The 20,630-nt window shown below is 42.7% G+C and overlaps 4 non-coding genes and 1 pseudogene across 4 annotated transcripts; all 5 read left to right on the forward strand.

The window, feature by feature from the left end:
• The first annotated feature begins 19 nt into the window (after positions 1 to 19).
• LOC130309387 (U2 spliceosomal RNA) lies at positions 20 to 210 on the forward strand. Its single transcript, XR_008858061.1, has one exon. It is a non-coding gene; the product is annotated as a U2 spliceosomal RNA (small nuclear RNA).
• Positions 211 to 7,380: 7,170 nt separating this feature from the next.
• Positions 7,381 to 7,596, forward strand: LOC130309398 (U2 spliceosomal RNA; annotated as a pseudogene).
• A 2,074-nt stretch (positions 7,597 to 9,670) lies between these two features.
• On the forward strand, positions 9,671 to 9,861 carry LOC130309395 (U2 spliceosomal RNA). Its single transcript, XR_008858069.1, has one exon. It is a non-coding gene; the product is annotated as a U2 spliceosomal RNA (small nuclear RNA).
• Positions 9,862 to 11,966: 2,105 nt separating this feature from the next.
• Positions 11,967 to 12,157, forward strand: LOC130309390 (U2 spliceosomal RNA). The gene has a single exon (XR_008858064.1). It is a non-coding gene; the product is annotated as a U2 spliceosomal RNA (small nuclear RNA).
• A 2,064-nt stretch (positions 12,158 to 14,221) lies between these two features.
• LOC130309389 (U2 spliceosomal RNA) lies at positions 14,222 to 14,412 on the forward strand. Its single transcript, XR_008858063.1, has one exon. It is a non-coding gene; the product is annotated as a U2 spliceosomal RNA (small nuclear RNA).
• The last annotated feature ends 6,218 nt before the right edge of the window (positions 14,413 to 20,630 follow it).

The raw sequence follows: 20,630 nt of genomic DNA on the forward strand, positions 1-20,630 counted from the left end.
GCCCGCCCCTTTCACGGTTATCGCTTCTCGGCCTTTTGGCTAAGATCAAGTGTAGTATCTGTTCTTATCAGTTTAATATCTGATACGTCCCCTATCTGGGGACCATATATTAAATGGATTTTTGAGAACGGGGGCCGATTTCGAAGCTTGCTTCCGTCGCCCTATGCATTGACCCGATATGGCAGTATCTTCGGGTACAGTGCACCACCCCCTTACAGGGTTAAAAAGAAAGATTCCTACTTTCATTGCTACCTGCTTGCTGGCTAGCCAGCTAGCCAGCCCTGTGGGCCTTGCTGCTGCTGCAGCCAAAAAACAAAAGGTGGTGCTGCTGCTGCTTCTGCTGCTTCTGCTTCTGCTTGTGTCTGGCCGCTGTTGGAGCGTCCAGGCACAGGACTTCTGCTGCTGCTGACTAAATGGCCTCCTTAATTGGATCATTTGAGTAGCCAGCACACCTGTGCAGGTAGGGCATGACATGATAGGCAGCTGCCTTGATAGCGGGTGGGTGCTGAATGTTCCTAATTGACAAAATAAGATTAATGCTTATGAAGAAATATAAAATCTCATCCCTTCCCCAATATCGCGCCACACCCCTACCCCTTAATTCCCTGGTTGAACTTGATGGACATATGTCTTTTTTCGACCGTACTAACTATGTAACTATGTAACATAACATGGGGGGGGGGGGTCTCCTGGCTGTTCACACAGGTGTGTCATTGCTGTACATTGACCATGCATTGCTTCTGTGGTATTGCAAAGGCAAAGACAAATGCTTCCAGCCATCCATTGCACTAATGGATTGGTCATCAGCTGGCTGTCTATGTCCCGCATCAATATAGACCAAAGTACAGAGGGTTAGGCTATGCTATTGTGCACCTACCTGATGCATCAGAAGGTGCGAGGCCCTTGCTAAATTCTGTGCACAGACTTTGAGATCTATACTTTAGACTGTATCTAAACCTGCTCCAACATGGACTGACATTCTGGCCTACTTTCAGCCGATGCGACTTGTCTGTCGCTGAACAGTCGCTTTTTATGTATTCAGCACCTATGTATAATGTTGTAAAAATGCTCTAGAAGCTAAAGTCGCAGAAATGTCACACATATTTGGCCTGCAACTTTCTGTGCGACAAATTCAGACAGGAAAAATCAGTATAAATCCTTAGAAAATTATCCCCCAGTGTCTCCATCTGCTGGCGGTATTGAATAAGCATTGCTGCACTGATGGGGTATGCATTAGACGAAAAAAAAGAAGAAAAAGAAGAATAATACGCCCAGAAAAGAGGCGAAAAGGAGAAAAACGTAAAAAAATGTGAAAAAAAAGTAAGAGGAAGAGAAGGGAAAAAAAGGTGGAAATGGGTTTAAAAGTGATTTCGGCGGAGAAATATATATATATATATATATATATATATATATATACGCGCACACACACACATATATATAAACGTATTCTCCGTTGAGATATTGCAGCCGCTGCTGTGTCCAGGCCCAGGAGCCTTAGCACTGTGCTGTGATGTCACTCAATACCACTGACATCACTAGGTGTAAACAACATCTCTCCTTTGCTGTGTATGTGACTATGGAGCTGTTTGGTGATGTCGTCTATTATGGCCTTCATAGAAGCAACAGGAGATTGTTGCATCCATCTAGAACCCTCAGAACTACAGTGCTATGATGTCACTCACTTCCACAGGCCTTGCAGAGTGTAAACAACAACAACCCAGCTTTGTTGTGTATGTAACCATAGGGATTTGTGATGTCACCTAGAACCTTCACAGCAGCGACAGCTTTATGAGGAGCATCAGCACTGCTCTGCCTGAGCAGAACCATCACCGCCATAGGTTGTCAAATAACCCGGGTTTAACCCACACAGGTAAGTCCAATGGGGTGCAGGCATGTCCTCTATGCTTACAGCTTCCCGTGGGTGTTGGTTTGATACCGTTTGGGGACAGCCAAGGAGGCATCTGCAGGCAACAAAGGTAGGTGTGTGCTTGTGTGTGTGTTTCCTATGCAGATCCTAAGCCCAGTGTCACATGCAAGTAGGAGGAGTAAGAAGGGTTCCTGGCAAATCCGGGTTATGGATTGCATTTAAAAAGGCCCCGTGGGAGTGCAATGGGCCCCTGTCTTGCTGCTTAGCAATAATGGTATGGGTTTAGGTTCTGCTGTGTGTACTGGTGGTTGACTGCCCCCCAGCCCAGAGTGTGCATGGAAAATTGTCTGGCAGCCTCCCTGACAGCAAGCAGTGATAGTGCCCATGAAGGGCACCTTGTTGGGCCCGCCCCTTTCACGGTTATCGCTTCTCGGCCTTTTGGCTAAGATCCTGTGCGGTTTACCGGGCAGGGTAGGAGTCGGAAGGGGTGGTGATCGGGGCCCTCTTTTGCGGGGGGCCCTGGATTGTTACTGGGTTGCGATAGTGGGTATCTTAACCTGCAAAAATGAGCGGAGAGAGGACTCGAGGATACGGTGCGGATTTACGTTCCTGGCGAACACCGGGGGACGATTGGATTGGATCAAGTTGTGCTGGAGATTCTTCGCAAGCTCCAGTACCTTCAGGTATGGCATGTAATCGCTATGCGAGACTTCCCTAGGCACGGTATTTACGATATAACCTTTTATGATTCTGAGGTTTGCCAGAGGGTCTACATGGACTTAGAAGTGATGAAGAGGAGGAATGAGCCAGCTATAATGAGTAAGGTGAAAGTGGAGCCATTATTCATGAATATGTCTAAGGTTGTTATAGTCCATATGTACAACCCGAAGGTTTCGGATGAGATGGTGACCAATTTTTTGTACCGATATTGTGATGAAGTTAAATTTCTTGGAAGACTCAAGAACAGACATGGGTACTTTAATTGTAAAAGGAAATTTGTTGTAAAATTTAAAAAGGACGAAGGAATGGAAGAGGGAAGGAAGAGTATACCACAGGTATTTTCTATTGGAGGAGAAAGAGGTTTTTGTTTTTATGAAGGACAGTTGCAGTACTGTAGACGTTGTCACGCTTATGGACATGTACAGGAGTCTTGCCCTGAGCAAGGAGTATGCTGCAGGAATTGTGGGAAATCAGGTCACAACTCGGGTGAATGTACTGAGAAGAAAACGTGTGATATCTGTGGTAGTGAGGAGCATTTGGCTAGAGGATGCAGCTTATGGTATAGAAAGAAAATGAGCTATGCTGACGCAGCAGGAAATAGAAGAGAGGAAAGAGGAGAAAGGCCATTTCCACGTGTTTTTGGTGTGAATGCTGAGGTGACTCAGGTGATTGACGAGAACTCTGTAAAAGGGAGTGCAGCAGGTGTGACAGTGCAGCACATGAATACTCAGGAAAAATCTGGAAAAGGGGAGGAGGGTGACTCCACTGGTGTGCATTGTGAGGAGACTGGTGTTGGTGAAGAGTTTACTGAGGTCAGTAAGAAGAAAGCACGTAAAGGGAAAAAAGAGAAAGTGGTGGAGAGTGTGGAGACTGTGTGTAGGGAGGTTCCCCCATGTGAAGAAACAATTGAGGATTTTGAATGCCCAAACCCAGTGGTGGGGGAGGAGGAGGGGATGGAGTTTCAGGAGAATGAGAGTGAGAGATCCCTAACACCTGGGCAGAGGGTGATTAGTGGGGAGGAGAATGTAACATCTGAAGAGGAGGAGAAGGAGGAGGAGGAGGGGGAAGATGAAGATGAAGATGCAAATGGAGGCTTTCAAGGTAAAAGTAAAAGGTGTAAGAAAGGGAGTTGGTCAGGGGATCAGACGGATCCTGTGTATGGAGGTGAGAAAATGATGGACAGGGACTCTCAAGTGGGGTCGCCTGATTGCTATGGGAAGCTGCTAAGGAAGGTTGAAGGTCAGAATACTAACTTCTAGTTAAAATGGATGTTAAGAAAATGGATTGCCTTCTTTCCTTTTTAATGGCATTGGTTGTGGCTACTCTTAATGTTCGGAGTATAGGAACAACCATCAGAAGAGCAGCAGTTTTTGATTTTTTGGAGAATGTGAAGGGAGATATATTTTGTTTACAGGAGTGTGCAATTAAGTCTGCACCTTATGTAGATGAATGGAAGAGAGGGCAGTCTTTTTGGTCTACATGCACAGAGAATAAAAATGAAGGTGTGGGGATTTTATTGTGTAACAGGGACATTAAAGTTTTAAATTGCCAAGTTTTAGTACCAGGTCGTTGTATGGTTTTAAATTTTGAGTTTTTAGGCCAGAGAATGAGAGTTTTTAATGTATATGCGCCAGCAGAAAAACAGGCACGTGTGTTATTTTTAGAGTCTCTTAAACTTTTTATTCCTGGTCGTGATGGTACTATTATTGTTGGTGATTTTAACTGCATTAGATCCGTCAATGATCGTGAGAGCTCTGCTAAGGTTAGAACTGATATTACTTCAAATGTTTTAAACCAAATTATTCAAGACTTACATTATTCTGATGTGGGACTGATGGTTAGCACTGATGAAAGATACACCTATATATCAGATAGTGGCCGCTGTAAATCCCGGATTGATTACATTCTTGTCTCTGAGGGGATTAAGGTGGTCCGGTGCAATCAAATGATGTCAACTTTCTCAGATCATAAGATGGTGTCGGCAGAAATAAGTATTGCAGAGTCCTTTCATTTTGGTAGAGGGCTCTGGAAATTAAATGTAAGTCTACTAGAAGATGAAGAAGTAATGGCCGGTTTTAAAGATTTTTTTTTATCTTGTACTTCTAAACAATCTGTTTTTAGTAATGTTTTAGCTTGGTGGGATTGGGCAAAAAGTGAGTTTGCTAAGTATTTTAAGTTCATTTGCATAAGGAGGGCACAAGAAAAGAGGAGGGGTTATGAAAGGCTTATCTCACGTTTAGAAACTCTCTTTAAGTTTAAACATGTTGGTGTGGAGGTGGAGGAGGAAATTGAGAAGGTGAAAATTGAGATGAAGAACAGGTTGTTGGAAAGAGGTAGAAATATTGTTTTTAAATCCAAAGTTCAACATTTGGAGGAAAATGAACAATGTACAAGATATTTCTTTAAAAAATGTTTTAATGCTAGGGGTGTTTTTAAGTCTGTTTTAACTCCTACAGGGGAAGTTGTTGGTGATGAGATGGTGAAGGAGATTGGCAGATTTTATGAAACACTTTTTAGTAATAAGAGCAGAGCCAGTGAGACGGAGATGAATGATTATTGTAATATTTTAGAGAATAATGTCCCTGAAGGAAAAAGTGCATTTTTAATTGAGGAAGTTTGTGAAGGGGAGATCAAGCAGGCTCTGGACAAGACAGCGAAAGGGAAGACACCGGGCTGTGATGGCCTCCCCTTTGAGTTTTATTCAGTTTTTTGGCATATTTTAAAGCAAGATTTTACACGGGTGGTGCAATATGTTTTTAACTCAGGTATTTTAGCGGAGTCTATGAAGAAAGGAATTGTTACCTTGATACATAAGAAAGGTGATGAAAGAGATTTGAAAAACTGGAGGCCGATCACATTATTGAATACAGATTATAAGATCATTGCAAAGATTGTGGCGAACAGGATGAGTGACATAGTTGAGCACCTTGTTGGAGAATACCAAGTTTGTGCAGTGCCAAATAGGAGAATAACTGATAATTTATTAGTTTTAAGAGACTCTATTTATTATAGTAATTTTAATAAGAATGCACTTTTTGTGGAATCCATTGATTTTGAAAAAGCTTATGACAGAGTTGCTCATGATTTTATGTTTATGGTTTTAAAGCATATGGGTATTCCTGAGAAGCTACTGTTTGTGATTAAAAGTTTTTATTATGGGGCAAGAAGTCAGATTTTAGTCAATGGACATGTGGGGCCGGGTTTTAATATTTTATCAGGAGTACGACAGGGATGCCCACTCTCCCCAATTTTATTCATTTGTGTCATTGAGGCCTTGCTCAAAAATGTACAGAAGGACAAATGTGTGAGTGGTGTTTTTATCCCGGGAAGTAATGGAAGGAATTTGAAGGTTTTAAGTTACATGGATGATGTGGTTTTTACTTGCACTTCCCAAGCTGATCTTAACAGAGTGAATTTGCATGTAAAGATTTTTTGTTGTATTGCTGGTATGAAAGTCAATTGGGGGAAGTGCCAATTGAGTAATTTTGGAAAGCAAGGAAAAGTGGTGGTGGATGGCGTGGATGAGAAGGAAGATATTGAAGTGTTAGGAGTTGTTTTTGAAAAAAATCTAAAAGGAGGGAAAAGTTATGAGAAGTTGGAGGAGAAGATAGAGAAGAAATTATCTTTTTGGAAATTGAGAAACTTGTCCCTTAAAGGTAAAGTTCTGATTTTAAAGGCAGTAATTTTGCCACTACTATTATATATTGCAATGGTTTTCCCACCCGGCAAATTATGGACCAGAAGGATGACAAGGAAGTTGTTTATTTTTTTCTGGGGTTCAAAGATGGAAAAGATGAAGAGGGAGGAAGTGATGAAGAGCGTGAAGAAAGGCGGATATAATTTCCCGGATATTAATCTGTTTTTAAAGACTCATTACTTTCTTTTAATTTATAAAGTGTCTCAGTGTAATAATTGGGTGGCAGACATGAGCAGGTATTTGGCAGGATGGTTGTTTTCCAAATGGGGCTGGTGTGAGAAGGATCTGAGGAGACCAATAGCGCAAGTTATACCTACCTTCTATGTGGTTCTCAGGTCTTTCAGTGATCAATTTGGTTTGAGTTCCCTGGGAAAACCTGAGAAAAAGAAAATTGAAAATGAAATAAGAAAAAATGAGAGATTATATGAAGTACCATTCTGCACTACTGCTCAGTCTGTGAAGATCTGGAATCTTTTTAATGTTAGAGGATTATCGAATAGACAGAGAGATGTAAACTGGATGACTTTTCATGGCTGCCTCCCAACCAGAGCTTTCCTGAATGGACGAGGAATAAGAGTGAGCGAGAAATGTCCAAGAGAGGGTTGTGGAGGCAGGGAGGATACAGTGCACTTATTTTGGAACTGTTTTTATGCAAGAGAATTTTTTATGCTTCTACAGAGGTTTTTTTCTGCAATCACGGGATATGTTGATTTTAATTTTGAGAAGATTTTTATTGGTCAGGATTTTAGCAGGAGAGAGGACACACGTGAAAGCTGGATTGTATTTTCTGTTTTTAAAGAAGTTTTATGGGATTCTAGAAACCTGCTTGTTTTTAAAAATGTGTGTATTTCTCCAAGGGAGTTGAAGAGACTTTTTTTTGGAAGGTTGTTTATTATTTTTCTATTTGACAAGAAGAGAATGGGAGAGGAAGAGGCTGAAAAGATTTGGAGATACAAGGAATGGAGAAAGTTGTAAGTATCCTGATCAAGGTTTTGAATTTGTGCTTCTCTTATAGTTTTCTTATTGAGATATTTTTCCGCATGATGTTTTTTCAGACTTTGTTTAGAAGTGATGAGTTTTGGTAGGTGACCTGATGATCGCTTGAACAATAGTCTGTAACTGAGGAAAAAAAAAAAAAAAAAAAAAAAAAAAAAAAAAATCTGTTCTTATCAGTTTAATATCTGATACGTCCCCTATCTGGGGACCATATATTAAATGGATTTTTGAGAACGGGGGCCGATTTCGAAGCTTGCTTCCGTCGCCCTATGCATTGACCCGATATGGCAGTATCTTCGGGTACAGTGCACCACCCCCTTACAGGGTTAAAAAGAAAGATTCCTACTTTCATTGCTACCTGCTTGCTGGCTAGCCAGCTAGCCAGCCCTGTGGGCCTTGCTGCTGCTGCAGCCAAAAAACAAAAGGTGGTGCTGCTGCTGCTTCTGCTGCTTCTGCTTGTGTCTGGCCGCTGTTGGAGCGTCCAGGCACAGGACTTCTGCTGCTGCTGACTAAATGGCCTCCTTAATTGGATCATTTGAGTAGCCAGCACACCTGTGCAGGTAGGGCATGACATGATAGGCAGCTGCCTTGATAGCGGGTGGGTGCTGAATGTTCCTAATTGACAAAATAAGATTAATGCTTATGAAGAAATATAAAATCTCATCCCTTCCCCAATATCGCGCCACACCCCTACCCCTTAATTCCCTGGTTGAACTTGATGGACATATGTCTTTTTTCGACCGTACTAACTATGTAACTATGTAACATAACATGGGGGGGGGGGGGGGGGGTCTCCTGGCTGTTCACACAGGTGTGTCATTGCTGTACATTGACCATGCATTGCTTCTGTGGTATTGCAAAGGCAAAGACAAATGCTTCCAGCCATCCATTGCACTAATGGATTGGTCATCAGCTGGCTGTCTATGTCCCGCATCAATATAGACCAAAGTACAGAGGGTTAGGCTATGCTATTGTGCACCAGAAGGTGCGAGGCCCTTGCTAAATTCTGTGCACAGACTTTGAGATCTATACTTTAGACTGTATCTAAACCTGCTCCAACATGGACTGACATTCTGGCCTACTTTCAGCCGATGCGACTTGTCTGTCGCTGAACAGTCGCTTTTTATGTATTCAGCACCTATGTATAATGTTGTAAAAATGCTCTAGAAGCTAAAGTCGCAGAAATGTCACACATATTTGGCCTGCAACTTTCTGTGCGACAAATTCAGACAGGAAAAATCAGTATAAATCCTTAGAAAATTATCCCCCAGTGTCTCCATCTGCTGGCGGTATTGAATAAGCATTGCTGCACTGATGGGGTATGCATTAGACGAAAAAAAAGAAGAAAAAGAAGAATAATACGCCCAGAAAAGAGGCGAAAAGGAGAAAAACGTAAAAAAACGTGAAAAAAAAGTAAGAGGAAGAGAAGGGAAAAAAAGGTGGAAATGGGTTTAAAAGTGATTTCGGCGGAGAAATATATATATATATATATATATATATATATATTATATATATATACGCGCACACACACACATATATATAAACGTATTCTCCGTTGAGATATTGCAGCCGCTGCTGTGTCCAGGCCCAGGAGCCTTAGCACTGTGCTGTGATGTCACTCAATACCACTGACATCACTAGGTGTAAACAACATCTCTCCTTTGCTGTGTATGTGACTATGGAGCTGTTTGGTGATGTCGTCTATTATGGCCTTCATAGAAGCAACAGGAGATTGTTGCATCCATCTAGAACCCTCAGAACTACAGTGCTATGATGTCACTCACTTCCACAGGCCTTGCAGAGTGTAAACAACAACAACCCAGCTTTGTTGTGTATGTAACCATAGGGATTTGTGATGTCACCTAGAACCTTCACAGCAGCGACAGCTTTATGAGGAGCATCAGCACTGCTCTGCCTGAGCAGAACCATCACCGCCATAGGTTGTCAAATAACCCGGGTTTAACCCACACAGGTAAGTCCAATGGGGTGCAGGCATGTCCTCTATGCTTACAGCTTCCCGTGGGTGTTGGTTTGATACCGTTTGGGGACAGCCAAGGAGGCATCTGCAGGCAACAAAGGTAGGTGTGTGCTTGTGTGTGTGTTTCCTATGCAGATCCTAAGCCCAGTGTCACATGCAAGTAGGAGGAGTAAGAAGGGTTCCTGGCAAATCCGGGTTATGGATTGCATTTAAAAAGGCCCCGTGGGAGTGCATGGGCCCCTGTCTTGCTGCTTAGCAATAATGGTATGGGTTTAGGTTCTGCTGTGTGTACTGGTGGTTGACTGCCCCCCAGCCCAGAGTGTGCATGGAAAATTGTCTGGCAGCCTCCCTGACAGCAAGCAGTGATAGTGCCCATGAAGGGCACCTTGTTGGGCCCGCCCCTTTCACGGTTATCGCTTCTCGGCCTTTTGGCTAAGATCAAGTGTAGTATCTGTTCTTATCAGTTTAATATCTGATACGTCCCCTATCTGGGGACCATATATTAAATGGATTTTTGAGAACGGGGGCCGATTTCGAAGCTTGCTTCCGTCGCCCTATGGATTGACCCGATATGGCAGTATCTTCGGGTACAGTGCACCACCCCCTTACAGGGTTAAAAAGAAAGATTCCTACTTTCATTGCTACCTGCTTGCTGGCTAGCCAGCTAGCCAGCCCTGTGGGCCTTGCTGCTGCTGCAGCCAAAAAACAAAAGGTGGTGCTGCTGCTGCTTCTGCTGCTTCTGCTTCTGCTTGTGTCTGGCCGCTGTTGGAGCGTCCAGGCACAGGACTTCTGCTGCTGCTGACTAAATGGCCTCCTTAATTGGATCATTTGAGTAGCCAGCACACCTGTGCAGGTAGGGCATGACATGATAGGCAGCTGCCTTGATAGCGGGTGGGTGCTGAATGTTCCTAATTGACAAAATAAGATTAATGCTTATGAAGAAATATAAAATCTCATCCCTTCCCCAATATCGCGCCACACCCCTACCCCTTAATTCCCTGGTTGAACTTGATGGACATATGTCTTTTTTCGACCGTACTAACTATGTAACTATGTAACATAACATGGGGGGGGGGGGGGGGTCTCCTGGCTGTTCACACAGGTGTGTCATTGCTGTACATTGACCATGCATTGCTTCTGTGGTATTGCAAAGGCAAAGACAAATGCTTCCAGCCATCCATTGCACTAATGGATTGGTCATCAGCTGGCTGTCTATGTCCCGCATCAATATAGACCAAAGTACAGAGGGTTAGGCTATGCTATTGTGCACCTACCTGATGCATCAGAAGGTGCGAGGCCCTTGCTAAATTCTGTGCACAGACTTTGAGATCTATACTTTAGACTGTATCTAAACCTGCTCCAACATGGACTGACATTCTGGCCTACTTTCAGCCGATGCGACTTGTCTGTCGCTGAACAGTCGCTTTTTATGTATTCAGCACCTATGTATAATGTTGTAAAAATGCTCTAGAAGCTAAAGTCGCAGAAATGTCACACATATTTGGCCTGCAACTTTCTGTGCGACAAATTCAGACAGGAAAAATCAGTATAAATCCTTAGAAAATTATCCCCCAGTGTCTCCATCTGCTGGCGGTATTGAATAAGCATTGCTGCACTGATGGGGTATGCATTAGACGAAAAAAAAGAAGAAAAAGAAGAATAATACGCCCAGAAAAGAGGCGAAAAGGAGAAAAACGTAAAAAAACGTGAAAAAAAAGTAAGAGGAAGAGAAGGGAAAAAAAGGTGGAAATGGGTTTAAAAGTGATTTCGGCGGAGAAATATATATATATATATATATATATATATATATATATATATATATATATATATATATACGCGCACACACACACATATATATAAACGTATTCTCCGTTGAGATATTGCAGCCGCTGCTGTGTCCAGGCCCAGGAGCCTTAGCACTGTGCTGTGATGTCACTCAATACCACTGACATCACTAGGTGTAAACAACATCTCTCCTTTGCTGTGTATGTGACTATGGAGCTGTTTGGTGATGTCGTCTATTATGGCCTTCATAGAAGCAACAGGAGATTGTTGCATCCATCTAGAACCCTCAGAACTACAGTGCTATGATGTCACTCACTTCCACAGGCCTTGCAGAGTGTAAACAACAACAACCCAGCTTTGTTGTGTATGTAACCATAGGGATTTGTGATGTCACCTAGAACCTTCACAGCAGCGACAGCTTTATGAGGAGCATCAGCACTGCTCTGCCTGAGCAGAACCATCACCGCCATAGGTTGTCAAATAACCCGGGTTTAACCCACACAGGTAAGTCCAATGGGGTGCAGGCATGTCCTCTATGCTTACAGCTTCCCGTGGGTGTTGGTTTGATACCGTTTGGGGACAGCCAAGGAGGCATCTGCAGGCAACAAAGGTAGGTGTGTGCTTGTGTGTGTGTTTCCTATGCAGATCCTAAGCCCAGTGTCACATGCAAGTAGGAGGAGTAAGAAGGGTTCCTGGCAAATCCGGGTTATGGATTGCATTTAAAAAGGCCCCGTGGGAGTGCAACGGGCCCCTGTCTTGCTGCTTAGCAATAATGGTATGGGTTTAGGTTCTGCTGTGTGTACTGGTGGTTGACTGCCCCCCAGCCCAGAGTGTGCATGGAAAATTGTCTGGCAGCCTCCCTGACAGCAAGCAGTGATAGTGCCCATGAAGGGCACCTTGTTGGGCCCGCCCCTTTCACGGTTATCGCTTCTCGGCCTTTTGGCTAAGATCAAGTGTAGTATCTGTTCTTATCAGTTTAATATCTGATACATCCCCTATCTGGGGACCATATATTAAATGGATTTTTGAGAACGGGGGCCGATTTCGAAGCTTGCTTCCGTCGCCCTATGCATTGACCCGATATGGCAGTATCTTCGGGTACAGTGCACCACCCCCTTACAGGGTTAAAAAGAAAGATTCCTACTTTCATTGCTACCTGCTTGCTGGCTAGCCAGCTAGCCAGCCCTGTGGGCCTTGCTGCTGCTGCAGCCAAAAAACAAAAGGTGCTGCTTCTGCTGCTTCTGCTTGTGTCTGGCCGCTGTTGGAGCGTCCAGGCACAGGACTTCTGCTGCTGCTGACTAAATGGCCTCCTTAATTGGATCATTTGAGTAGCCAGCACACCTGTGCAGGTAGGGCATGACATGATAGGCAGCAGCCTTGATAGCGGGTGGGTGCTGAATGTTCCTAATTGACAAAATAAGATTAATGCTTATGAAGAAATATAAAATCTCATCCCTTCCCCAATATCGCGCCACACCCCTACCCCTTAATTCCCTGGTTGAACTTGATGGACATATGTCTTTTTTCGACCGTACTAACTATGTAACTATGTAACATAACATGGGGGGGGGGGGGGGGGGGGTCTCCTGGCTGTTCACACAGGTGTGTCATTGCTGTACATTGACCATGCATTGCTTCTGTGGTATTGCAAAGGCAAAGACAAATGCTTCCAGCCATCCATTGCACTAATGGATTGGTCATCAGCTGGCTGTCTATGTCCCGCATCAATATAGACCAAAGTACAGAGGGTTAGGCTATGCTATTGTGCACCAGAAGGTGCGAGGCCCTTGCTAAATTCTGTGCACAGACTTTGAGATCTATACTTTAGACTGTATCTAAACCTGCTCCAACATGGACTGACATTCTGGCCTACTTTCAGCCGATGCGACTTGTCTGTCGCTGAACAGTCGCTTTTTATGTATTCAGCACCTATGTATAATGTTGTAAAAATGCTCTAGAAGCTAAAGTCGCAGAAATGTCACACATATTTGGCCTGCAACTTTCTGTGCGACAAATTCAGACAGGAAAAATCAGTATAAATCCTTAGAAAATTATCCCCCAGTGTCTCCATCTGCTGGCGGTATTGAATAAGCATTGCTGCACTGATGGGGTATGCATTAGACGAAAAAAAAGAAGAAAAAGAAGAATAATACGCCCAGAAAAGAGGCGAAAAGGAGAAAAACGTAAAAAAACGTGAAAAAAAAGTAAGAGGAAGAGAAGGGAAAAAAAGGTGGAAATGGGTTTAAAAGTGATTTCGGCGGAGAAAATATATATATATATATATATATATATATATATATATATACGCGCACACACACACATATATATAAACGTATTCTCCGTTGAGATATTGCAGCCGCTGCTGTGTCCAGGCCCAGGAGCCTTAGCACTGTGCTGTGATGTCACTCAATACCACTGACATCACTAGGTGTAAACAACATCTCTCCTTTGCTGTGTATGTGACTATGGAGCTGTTTGGTGATGTCGTCTATTATGGCCTTCATAGAAGCAACAGGAGATTGTTGCATCCATCTAGAACCCTCAGAACTACAGTGCTATGATGTCACTCACTTCCACAGGCCTTGCAGAGTGTAAACAACAACAACCCAGCTTTGTTGTGTATGTAACCATAGGGATTTGTGATGTCACCTAGAACCTTCACAGCAGCGACAGCTTTATGAGGAGCATCAGCACTGCTCTGCCTGAGCAGAACCATCACCGCCATAGGTTGTCAAATAACCCGGGTTTAACCCACACAGGTAAGTCCAATGGGGTGCAGGCATGTCCTCTATGCTTACAGCTTCCCGTGGGTGTTGGTTTGATACCGTTTGGGGACAGCCAAGGAGGCATCTGCAGGCAACAAAGGTAGGTGTGTGCTTGTGTGTGTGTTTCCTATGCAGATCCTAAGCCCAGTGTCACATGCAAGTAGGAGGAGTAAGAAGGGTTCCTGGCAAATCCGGGTTATGGATTGCATTTAAAAAGGCCCCGTGGGAGTGCAATGGGCCCCTGTCTTGCTGCTTAGCAATAATGGTATGGGTTTAGGTTCTGCTGTGTGTACTGGTGGTTGACTGCCCCCCAGCCCAGAGTGTGCATGGAAAATTGTCTGGCAGCCTCCCTGACAGCAAGCAGTGATAGTGCCCATGAAGGGCACCTTGTTGGGCCCGCCCCTTTCACGGTTATCGCTTCTCGGCCTTTTGGCTAAGATCAAGTGTAGTATCTGTTCTTATCAGTTTAATATCTGATACGTCCCCTATCTGGGGACCATATATTAAATGGATTTTTGAGAACGGGGGCCGATTTCGAAGCTTGCTTCCGTCGCCCTATGCATTGACCCGATATGGCAGTATCTTCGGGTACAGTGCACCACCCCCTTACAGGGTTAAAAAGAAAGATTCCTACTTTCATTGCTACCTGCTTGCTGGCTAGCCAGCTAGCCAGCCCTGTGGGCCTTGCTGCTGCTGCAGCCAAAAAACAAAAGGTGGTGCTGCTGCTGCTTCTGCTGCTTCTGCTTGTGTCTGGCCGCTGTTGGAGCGTCCAGGCACAGGACTTCTGCTGCTGCTGACTAAATGGCCTCCTTAATTGGATCATTTGAGTAGCCAGCACACCTGTGCAGGTAGGGCATGACATGATAGGCAGCTGCCTTGATAGCGGGTGGGTGCTGAATGTTCCTAATTGACAAAATAAGATTAATGCTTATGAAGAAATATAAAATCTCATCCCTTCCCCAATATCGCGCCACACCCCTACCCCTTAATTCCCTGGTTGAACTTGATGGACATATGTCTTTTTTCGACCGTACTAACTATGTAACTATGTAACATAACATGGGGGGGGGGGGGGTCTCCTGGCTGTTCACACAGGTGTGTCATTGCTGTACATTGACCATGCATTGCTTCTGTGGTATTGCAAAGGCAAAGACAAATGCTTCCAGCCATCCATTGCACTAATGGATTGGTCATCAGCTGGCTGTCTATGTCCCGCATCAATATAGACCAAAGTACAGAGGGTTAGGCTATGCTATTGTGCACCTACCTGATGCATCAGAAGGTGCGAGGCCCTTGCTAAATTCTGTGCACAGACTTTGAGATCTATACTTTAGACTGTATCTAAACCTGCTCCAACATGGACTGACATTCTGGCCTACTTTCAGCCGATGCGACTTGTCTGTCGCTGAACAGTCGCTTTTTATGTATTCAGCACCTATGTATAATGTTGTAAAAATGCTCTAGAAGCTAAAGTCGCTGAAATGTCACACATATTTGGCCTGCAACTTTCTGTGCGACAAATTCAGACAGGAAAAATCAGTATAAATCCTTAGAAAATTATCCCCCAGTGTCTCCATCTGCTGGCGGTATTGAATAAGCATTGCTGCACTGATGGGGTATGCATTAGACGAAAAAAAAGAAGAAAAAGAAGAATAATACGCCCAGAAAAGAGGCGAAAAGGAGAAAAACGTAAAAAAACGTGAAAAAAAAGTAAGAGGAAGAGAAGGGAAAAAAAGGTGGAAATGGGTTTAAAAGTGATTTCGGCGGAGAAATATATATATATATATATATATATATATATATATATATATATATACGCGCACACACACACATATATATAAACGTATTCTCCGTTGAGATATTGCAGCCGCTGCTGTGTCCAGGCCCAGGAGCCTTAGCACTGTGCTGTGATGTCACTCAATACCACTGACATCACTAGGTGTAAACAACATCTCTCCTTTGCTGTGTATGTGACTATGGAGCTGTTTGGTGATGTCGTCTATTATGGCCTTCATAGAAGCAACAGGAGATTGTTGCATCCATCTAGAACCCTCAGAACTACAGTGCTATGATGTCACTCACTTCCACAGGCCTTGCAGAGTGTAAACAACAACAACCCAGCTTTGTTGTGTATGTAACCATAGGGATTTGTGATGTCACCTAGAACCTTCACAGCAGCGACAGCTTTATGAGGAGCATCAGCACTGCTCTGCCTGAGCAGAACCATCACCGCCATAGGTTGTCAAATAACCCGGGTTTAACCCACACAGGTAAGTCCAATGGGGTGCAGGCATGTCCTCTATGCTTACAGCTTCCCGTGGGTGTTGGTTTGATACCGTTTGGGGACAGCCAAGGAGGCATCTGCAGGCAACAAAGGTAGGTGTGTGCTTGTGTGTGTGTTTCCTATGCAGATCCTAAGCCCAGTGTCACATGCAAGTAGGAGGAGTAAGAAGGGTTCCTGGCAAATCCGGGTTATGGATTGCATTTAAAAAGGCCCCGTGGGAGTGCAATGGGCCCCTGTCTTGCTGCTTAGCAATAATGGTATGGGTTTAGGTTCTGCTGTGTGTACTGGTGGTTGACTGCCCCCCAGCCCAGAGTGTGCATGGAAAATTGTCTGGCAGCCTCCCTGACAGCAAGCAGTGATAGTGCCCATGAAGGGCACCTTGTTGGGCCCGCCCCTTTCACGGTTATCGCTTCTCGGCCTTTTGGCTAAGATCTTGTATCTTGTCAAGGGGCTCTGAGTTCGTCGAACCTTCGGCCTTGAGGCATCGGCGATTTTTTAGCCGTCTTAAGCCTCATGCTGCTATAGGAGGAGGACTTACAAAGAACGGGAAGGCGATCCCCCATGGCGACCCTTAGGTTTGCTGCGCATACTGAAACTCGGATTAAGAACACCTTCCGTATTGAAGTGGATGAGGAGAAAAAGGAGAAGATGACTTTGGAATTTTTTGTCAAGAGAATTATGCTGGATTTATTGCACATTCAGAGAGAAGATGTGTTTTGCCTAAAAGACCCAGGTAAAGGACTTTTCATTCTTACCTTGACTTCCGCATCTGCATGTGACCATATGTTTGAGAAAGTTCGGGAGCTTGCCAATGAGGAGGATATGAAAGGACTTGTTTTCATTGCTCTATATTCTAATGGCGATGTTCCACTGGTGGTTACTATGCACGATCCATACGTGGATATAAGAGACATTGTCTTATTTTTAAACCAATATTGTGCGGAAGTCAAATACTCTCATAAAATAATGAATGCAATGGACTTCTGGACTGGAAAGCATAAGTTTGCTGTTAAGTTCAGAGAAGATGTGAGAGGAATTGGAGGTCTGTGTCGCCCACCTGCAAATTTTTTAATTGGGCGTAAACGTGGCTATTTATTCTACCCTGGGATGCCGTATTATTGCAGGAAATGCCATGAATATGGTCATACACAAGAATCTTGCAAAGAGGAAGTGGTTATTTGCAAAAGATGTGGCCAAAAAGGCCACACCACTTTGGACTGTCAAAATGAGATTCTGTGTAATGTGTGTAAGCAGAAAGGACACGCTTTTAAGGATTGTCCTCAACGCTCCTGGGCCAATATTGTGGCTACGTCGGCTGGTCCCTCGATGAGGAAGAGCTCCATGGATGCTGTGCCTGTGCCTAAGACCCACACCCTGAAAGTGATGCCTGAGTCTTCTGCTACCGGAATTCCTGTGATACCTGCTGTGGCTCATGTCTCCAAAAGCATTGTGTCCCCGGGGAAGGTCGTGGGACCTGAGACAGAAGTGAGGGGTTCTCCTCTCATGGAAGTTGAGGGTCCTGGACCGCCCAGAAGGGATACAGAGGAGATGGATGTAGAAGAACGGCGAAAGAGGAAAAGCAGAGACCGGAAAGAGGAAAAGGGCCTTAACATCAAAAGGAGTGGTCGAGTTAGTGCGGACGAGGGGAACGTGGAGATTGTCTGCCAAAAGGTTATAACAGCATCCGACCCTGTTAATATTGAGGAATTTGTGTCACCACCTACAGATTGGGGTTCTTTGTCTGAGGATAATGAATGACCCAGGAGCTACCAAGTGTTAATATCTCCTCCTTCAATGTGAGGAGTTTGAAGAGCCCAGAGAGGAGGGCTGCTTTATTTTCTTTCTTGTCTTCTTTGCCTACAGACATTTTATTTTTACAGGAATGTGCCATTGATTATGATATCAATTATTCATCTTTGAGATCTGAATGGACTCTTGGCCCGTCTGTGTGGTCAGGGGATAATGAGAGGAAAGTGACTGGTGTTGGCATACTGTTCAAGAGCAGTGAGTATAAAGTTACCTCCTTCACAGACATTGTACCCGGTAGAGCCCTGCTCGTTCATATTATTTATAATGACATGAATATGAGACTTTTAAATGTATATGCCTCTCCAGATAAGGATGAAAGATCTGATTTATTAGAGAAAATTCAGTTTTATTTACCGGGTTCATCCCCGCTTATCATCGCTGGTGATTTTAATTGTATAATGGCAGGAGAGGAGCGGGCTGGAGGATCTGAACAAAGGAAAGATAAGACTGAAAAACAACTAAAGGATTTTATAGTTGATTTTAATTTAAAAGATTTGTGGAGAACCTCTTTCCCTAATGACCCTGGGTATACCTGGGGGAATAGCCTTTATATGTCAAGGATTGATTATATTTTTGCTTCTGGATTTGCATTTTATGGGAATATGCAATTGACTTCTACCTTTTTTTCAGATCATAAGATTCTATCTGCTACATGTAAGTTTGATGGGGTTTGCAGAGCCAAAGGAGTCTGGCGTCTGAATGTCTCTTTGCTTGAAGATGAAGAAATTAAATGTAATTTTATCTATCTTTTTAAAAAATTGCAGAACTCAAGGACTAATTTTAATTCTCTTTTAGCATGGTGGGAATTCTGCAAGGTAAAATTTAAAGAGTATTTTATTAAGATGGGTGTTAAAAAAACAAAAGAGAAATTGAAATGGTATAGAGATCTTAACACAAAACTACAAACCTATTATCAACTCAAAGAGCTGGGTGTATATGTAGACGATCTGATTTTAAGTGTTAAAAGTGATATTCAGAAGGCTATAACTAACAAAGGGAAAGAAATAATTTTTAACTCCAAAGTTGAATGTAAAGAGAAGGATGAAAAGTGTACAAGATTCTTTTTTAAAAAGGTAATGGAAACAAAAAAGTTAATGATTAACATTGAGGATGAAACTACTAATGTAGGAATGTTATCCAAAGCTAAATCCTTTTATCAAGATCTGTTTAATGAGAAACCCATTGATATATCTGCTGCTAATTTTCTCCTAAGCACTTTAGATTGTGGTTTAAGTAAGGAGGACCAAGATGCACTTTGCACAGAAGTAAGATGCCAAGAATTAGAAATTGCTGCTAAAAGTTTATCCACAGGTAAAACACCAGGTTCTGATGGACTTCCTGTGGAGTTTTATAAAACCTTTTGGGAAATTTTTAAAGATGATTTGCTTAATATTTTTAAGGAGGCTTTTAATTCTGATGTTCTACCTTTATCTTGGAGGAGTGGTATAGTGTCTCTGATCCCCAAAAAGGGGGATAGGAACAGCTTAGAAAATTGGAGACCAATTACGCTTCTTAATGTTGATTATAAGATTATGTCAAAAATTTTTGTTAACAGAATGAAGCCGTTTTTGTACAAGGTCATCCATGTGGATCAGGTATGTGGTGTCCCAGGAAGGAGTGTAGCTGAACCTTTAAATGCTATTAGGGACGTCATATGGTATCAGCAAGAGCGGAATCAAAATCTAGCCATTCTATCTCTAGATTTTCATAAAGCGTTCGATAGAGTATCACATTGTTTTTTATGGATGGTTTTACAACGCATGGGTTTTCCTAACATATTTATTAAGCAAATTGCTCTCTTATATAAAGGTTCTTTTAGCAGGATTTTAATAAATGGTTTCCTTACAGATTTTATTAATTTATCATCAGGGGTAAAGCAAGGCTGCTCTCTGTCTCCTATACTGTTTATATGTGCAATAGAACCTCTGTTAAACTTAATAAGGAATGATAAAATAATAAAAGGAGTGCCAGTTCCTGGAGGTAATAATGCCACCCTTAAAGTGTGTGGCTATATGGATGATATTAATGTTTTTTGTGAAAGTGCCTTCTCTTTACAAAGAGTTGTTGATGTTACTGATTTCTTTTGTAAAGCTTCTGCTTTTAAACTTAATTTATCTAAATGTGACTGTTTTTATATAGGTAAATGGGAAAACGTGCAAATACCAAACCTAAAATTACAGTCAGAAAAAATAAAAATCCTTGGAGTCATCTTTGATAAAAATAACAATGGTGAGGAAAGTTGGCTAATGGTAAAAGAAAAGGTAAAGAAAAAGGTAGACTTTTGGTCCCTTAGGAAATTATCCTTAGAAGGTAAAATTTTGGTGATTAAGGCTATGCTAATACCCATTATGCTCTATTTAAATATGATTTATCCTCCTAATGAACTTATGTCTAGGCAACTTCAGAGGATTCTCTTTGAGTTTCTATGGAGTTCTAAAGCAGAAAAATTAAAAAGAGATACTATGTATAAGTCACAAAAAAATGGAGGAAAACAGGTTCCCTGTATTAGAAAATTTTTATACTTAAGGTTTTTTAGTTGGTGTTTTAGGGGACTTTTTATGAAAAGTGTATGGTCCTGTTTTTTAAAGTACTCTGCGGGACATATTTTTAGAAAAAGAGAATGGGTGTTTTTATCATTATCTTCTCCTGTACTTTTAACTCCGCCTAAACATTATGCCATCTTAGAAAAAATTATACGTATGTATAACCTTAAAGACTTTGACTTGTTA

This window comes from Hyla sarda, unplaced genomic scaffold (genome assembly GCF_029499605.1).
Source record: "Hyla sarda isolate aHylSar1 unplaced genomic scaffold, aHylSar1.hap1 scaffold_1528, whole genome shotgun sequence".
Taxonomy (NCBI): domain Eukaryota; kingdom Metazoa; phylum Chordata; class Amphibia; order Anura; family Hylidae; genus Hyla; species Hyla sarda.